Source organism: Sorex fumeus, unplaced genomic scaffold (genome assembly GCF_029834395.1).
Source record: "Sorex fumeus unplaced genomic scaffold, SorFum_2.1 ptg000094l, whole genome shotgun sequence".
NCBI classification, from domain to species: Eukaryota; Metazoa; Chordata; class Mammalia; order Eulipotyphla; family Soricidae; genus Sorex; species Sorex fumeus.
In genome coordinates, this window is record NW_026606151.1 from 22,974,466 (window position 1) to 22,980,465 (window position 6,000).

The window sequence follows — 6,000 nt, forward strand, 5'->3', positions numbered from 1 at the left end:
GTCAAGCTAACACTATTTGCAGACGATATGATACTATTCTTAGAAAACCCTAAAGACTCTACAGAAAAGCTCTTAGAAACAATAGGTCGGTTTAGTAAAGTGGCAGATCACAAAATCAACAACTCAAAGTCCATGGCTTTCTTATACACAAATAATGAAAGAGAAGAAAGGGACATTAAAACAAATCCCATTCGCTATATTGCCTCAGAAAATCAAGTACTTCAGAATCATTTTAACAAAAGAGGTGAAGGATCTATACAAGGAAAATTACAAAACAATTCTTCAAGAAATAAAAGAGGAAACTAGAAAATGGAGACAAATCCACTGATCATTGATAGGGAGGATTAATATTATCAAAACGGCAATACTCCCCAAAGCACTATACAAATTTAATGAAATTCCTATCATGATACCCATCTTATTTTTCAAAGTAATATACAAAACACTCCTGAAAATTATATGGAACAATAAACCCCCATGAATAGGTAAAGCAATTCTTGGGAAAAGAAGAATGTGGCATCACCCTCCTCAACTTCAAACTGTACTACAAAGCAGTAGTAATCAAGACAACATGGTACTGGGCTAGAAACAGACCTGCAGACCAATGGAACAGAGTTGAATATTCTATCACAGACCCCCAAATATATGACCACTTAATCTTTGACAAATGTGCAAGAAATGTGAAGTGGAACAAGGAAAGCCTCTTTAACAAGTGGTGCTGGGAAAACTGGATAGCTACCTGCAAAAAAATGAGCTGACCTCTGTCTAATGCCAGGCACAAAAGGCAGATGAAAGTGGATTAAAGACCTCAATGTCAGACATGAATCCATAAGGTACATAGAGGAAAATGTAGGCAGAACTCTCCATCACAATGAAGTAAAAAGTACCTTTTAGGATGAAACAGTCCTGACCATGCAAGTGGAAGCAAACATAAACAAATCTAACTACATCAAACTAAGAAGCTTCTGCACTTCAAAAGAAACAGTGACCAAAATACAGAAAGAGACCACAGAATGGGAAAGAGTATTTACCCAATACCCATCTGATAAGGGATTAAAATCCAGGATGTACAAGACACTAGTAGATTTGTACAAAAAAAATCTCCAAAAACATCAAATAATGGGGAGAAGAAATGAACAGAAGTTTCCTCAAAAAAGAAATACAAATGACCAAAAGGCACATGAAAAAATGCTACACATCGCTATTCATCAGGGAGATGTGAATCAAAATGACTATAAAAAATTTGTCATTTTTTGGTCATTTTTGTCTATTTTGTGTTATACTTATAGAAAGTTCAAATGTGCAAAATATAACTCAGGATAAATATTAGGTTGTGATAATGATATGAATGTAAGTCTATTTTAATTTGAATACTATATCACGACCATCCTGTTATTCGTCGGTTGCCTCGAGCAGGCCCCAGTAACGTCTCCTTCATCCTGTTGGGATCGGGAGTTCCCTAGCCCGGGGAGGCGTGGAGAGATCAAATAGACACAATTCCTGCAGGAGTAAAAACGGGGTTTATTTAGACCAGCGTTCCAAGCTGGTCTAAACGTCGAAGAATTAGCTAAGAGGACGAAGAACCTCCGGCTCCGGGCACATCTCTTTGATTCCACTGTTCTTCCTGCATTAACATATGCCTCAGAGACCTGGGCCCTACGCAAACAAGATGAGAACGCCATTCAGGTCTCCCAAAGAAGAATAGAAAGAGCTATGCTTGGAATATCGCGTTTCACTCAAATGAGAGAACGAATCCGGAGTTCTGACATCCGTCGACGATCAAGGATTAGGGACGCTGTCTCATATGCCAAGGTGTCAAAAATCAGATGGGCTGGTCACGTAATGAGATTTAAAGACGACCGTTGGACTAGAGCTGTTACTGATTGGATTCCACGGGATGTCAAGAGACCGCGTGGCCGCCCACCTACCAGATGGTCAGACTTCTTTGTCAAGATCATGAACGATCAGTTTGAGGCCCTCCATGTTCCCGGAGCGAAGAGATGCCATTGGGCTACACTAGCACGCGACAGGGACAAATGGAGACGTTACTGGCGCCCGCTCGAGCAAATCGACGACTAACGGGAAGTTAAGTGATTAAGTGATTAAGTGATTTAGACCAGCATGCTGGGGCTCCGCAGCATACCCCAAAAATGGGCAGTGGCTGAGAGCCCCGAACTTCTTCAAAGGGGATCTTATATAGGCCTTCACTGGCCGTTACAGCAAAGCCCGCGCATTTCATAGCCAATAGATTTGTAACAACATATACTTTCTTAACCAATCCATTTAAAAGTACCTCGCTCCTTAGCCTATAGATTCAAAGATCAGCATTTACGTACATCGATTGTCAGCACAAGCAAGGTTATAGCCGGAATCATTAAGCCTTAGGTAATCTCCCTTGACCATCCTCGTTTTGAGTTACCCAAGTCTGCAGGGTGCTTTAGTGAGACAATACATTCCAGGAAAGGGCAATTCCCCCCAACCACCCGCATCCTGAGTTACCCAAATCTGCAGGATGCTTTACTGAGACAATACATTTCAGGGACAGTAAATACACCTGAATCCTGTCACACTTGGTTTAGAAAGAAGTTATGCCCTGTTCACTTTCCAAGTCCCCTCTCCCCCAGGTGCAAAGCAGCCAAGCAGTTTTACAGAAAGCAATGTTGCAAGTTAGCTAAAGTACACAAAAATTTGATGCCCTAATATGGATTCTTTCAATCCTAGCCCTGAGATTCTTTAAAAAGTGCTATATTCAAGGCTCTTTAGGAGAATGAGACCCATCATTGTTACTGGTATTTGGCATATTGGGTACACCATGGGGAGTTTGCCAGACTCTGCCGTGTGGGCAGGTTACATTCGGTAGCCTGCCTGTTTGTCCAAAGTAGGAATGAGATAATAAGATGTCATAATAAGATTTTGCGTGGCTGCAAATGCGGCCGCACAGTTCTGGGAGCTAGGTTTTATAGTTTTAAGTAGAACAAGTACAAATATAATTTTTATTTGATTTTTTATTTGATGTTTCTGGCTTTATCTTTCTTGCACCCCACTTCTTCAGTTAGTACACCCAAAAATGCAAGTATTTCCTCCCTTAAGAGGTCAGGTGCTTTCCCTAACCTTGTTTCTGGTTCTCAAAAGCAGGATATATAATCACATATTCTAAGAGCTGAAAAGTTGTGTTTTAAATTTCTTGGGAAAAATCACAAAGCTAAACATTTCCCTTTCTCTTTTATTTCTATAAATCATAGTACCTCTGCAATATAGTGATGCCATCAAAAAGGAGTTACAGAAAGAACCTTGAGGCAGCAAAACATACATTGTTTCTTTACATCTGCAGGCCAGTAATTTTGGCCTGGGGAAAGAAGATACAAAACCAAACTGAAACCTTTCACAAGCACTTTCACAAGCACTTGGCTTGCATCCCAAAGACCAGTCTTCTAGAGCTTGGAATCTACATCCCCAAGACAAGTATCTGAGCTTTGCATACCAAAGACTAGCCTGCCTAGAGCTGGGAATCTACAGCCCAAAGATCAGGGATCAGGCCTGGCTAGCACCTGAGATCTGCATAGCTAAGACCTGCTAGGTTCTGTGAGAAAAGGGAAACTGCCTCTTACAAATTTTTCATAAAAGTTAGCTGAGGCTTGTAAGATAAGTTCTTGCTTTCTCTAAACTCTTATTTCACTTTAGTTTTAGGCTCTAATTCCACAGCTCTTCCTGGACAGTATAGATTCTTAAGTTCAAAAGAATTACAACTGTTAATAACCATTAGTGTTCTTCCAATAAGAAAGTTAGATTGAGAATTCTGCTTTCTCTGTAGGTAACTTTCTGATAAGAAATCTTCGTTTAAACCTTGTCTAGCAAGTTCCAGAAACAACTACACTTCTTAAATCCCTAGGTTGCATATCACTCACTGACTTCTCTAGAATTAGTACTTCTGAGTTCAACCTGGTTCCAGCACTCGAGTGTTCCACACAGACAGACAGACAATGAACTGACTAAAAACAAGTACATGTGCACCACTCACTGATTTCTCTAGAATTCCTACTTCTGACTTCAACCTGGTTCCAGCACAACCTGTTCCACACAGACAGACAGACAGACAATGAACTGACTAAAAACCACATGTACATGTGCACACGTCTGCAGTTGATCGATAAGCCGGCAAAATAAACTATGACAAAGTTGTTGAAACCTAAGGTGGTCAGATGTTAGATGTTACCATATTTTGGTCAAGGCTAGTTCTGAGGCAGGGAGTTAGTATCATTTTACTTCTTTCCTAATTCTAAACTTATCTTAAGCAACGATAATTTTAATAATATTCAATAGTTTTTAATTATTTTAATGAAAAATGGAATTATTTGGTATATATTATTTTTGGTAGCTATTATTTCCTTTTTCACTCAAAGTAAGTTTCAAGTGGAATTTAATGTCATAAGATTGGGATATAGTTGTTTGATTTGTTGTTCTATATCCAGTTCTAGAACCCTTCTCAAATAAAGAGGGGTCTACTGTTAGACATTGTAATTGAATCAAATTATAAATTAAGTGGCTCTCAAGTCAGTCACATAGATTTCAGTTCAATGAAGTGTTTTGAATATGCTAAATTTCGAGCACAAGTTATGATGGTTTTCTATAATGTGATCCAATAAACATGCAACAATAAACTTAGCTTGGTGTGATGGTTATATCAAATCAACAAGGAAATAACTTACCAGAAAACTGAATATGAATGCTAATTTGGTCTCTAGGGTACTTACAAGAAACTGCAAATACCCAGGGTGCCCAGGAACCCTCCCTTTCCAAAGGGACCTCAAACCTACCCTCAAGTGGCCAAAGAATTGAAATGGACTTAAAGTTCTTTTCTCCACAGACTGCTTTTTGCTGAAAGGGACTGAATTACAGGTATGGGGACTTTCATCTCATGTCAAGCGCAGACACTGGCAGCTGACCCATATGTTGAGGGAAGATGTTCCTGAACGTGTTCTTGTGATTTCCTTAGGTTCCAGAAATGTAAGATAAGATGTACCTTATAGTATAGATAAGAAGAATGAACTACTGACAATCACAGATTCTTTGAGTATGTAAAATAAAACCATTCTTCACTTGAAACATTTAAAGAAACTATATAGTGTCAGATTATTTTAATGAAAAATGTAATCTTGAAATGAAATGGAAAATCCCTTCCATAAGCATAGTTTATGCACCACGTTTATGACCTCTCTAAAAAATTCTTTTTTTTTCAGTGACTGTCACACACAAATATATATGGATGCATAGCCTCCCCTAATCTCTGTTGCCCCCAGAACCCCAGAACCACACACACAAATAAAATCACTCTGAGAAAGAACAGCTACTCAAAGAAGTTAGGCTTGAGGTGTGCTGCGGATAACCTCTTCTGGGCCATTTCTTCTCCATCAGTGTTCTTCACAAGTTCATCACTGATGTAATGAAAAGATCTTTTTTAAGAGTCTATTGTTTCTCACACCAACAGCAGAACTATGACAAACCTGTATGCTTCTCTGTTCTTAATCCTGTACTTTTAGGCATTAACTGGCAACATGCTCATCATCACCACAACTTCCCTGGATGACAGTCTTCCATGTAATTTTTCCTGAAGCATTTCTCCTTGTTGGATCTCTGCTACATTTCTGTGACTGTTCCAAGATTCATTTACAACTCATTTACACATAGTGGGTATACGTCCCTCTGGGGATGCATAGTGCAGTGATGAGGTGTCCATTCTAAGAGTGACGTCCTATGACCACTTTTTGGCCATCTATATTCTACTGCTTCAAAACATCATCAAGGACATCAGAACCTGTCATTGGCGTCTGGATTAGTTAAGACATCTCTGGAGCCATTCATATGGTAGCCTCTTTCTCCATCCACTTCTGTGGCACCTGCATCATCACCAGTTCTTCTGTGATATCCCCAGATCCTGAGACTCTCCTGCTCTAGTTCATTTGTGAGTGAGATACAAGTCATACTCTTTTCGTCTTTGCTGCC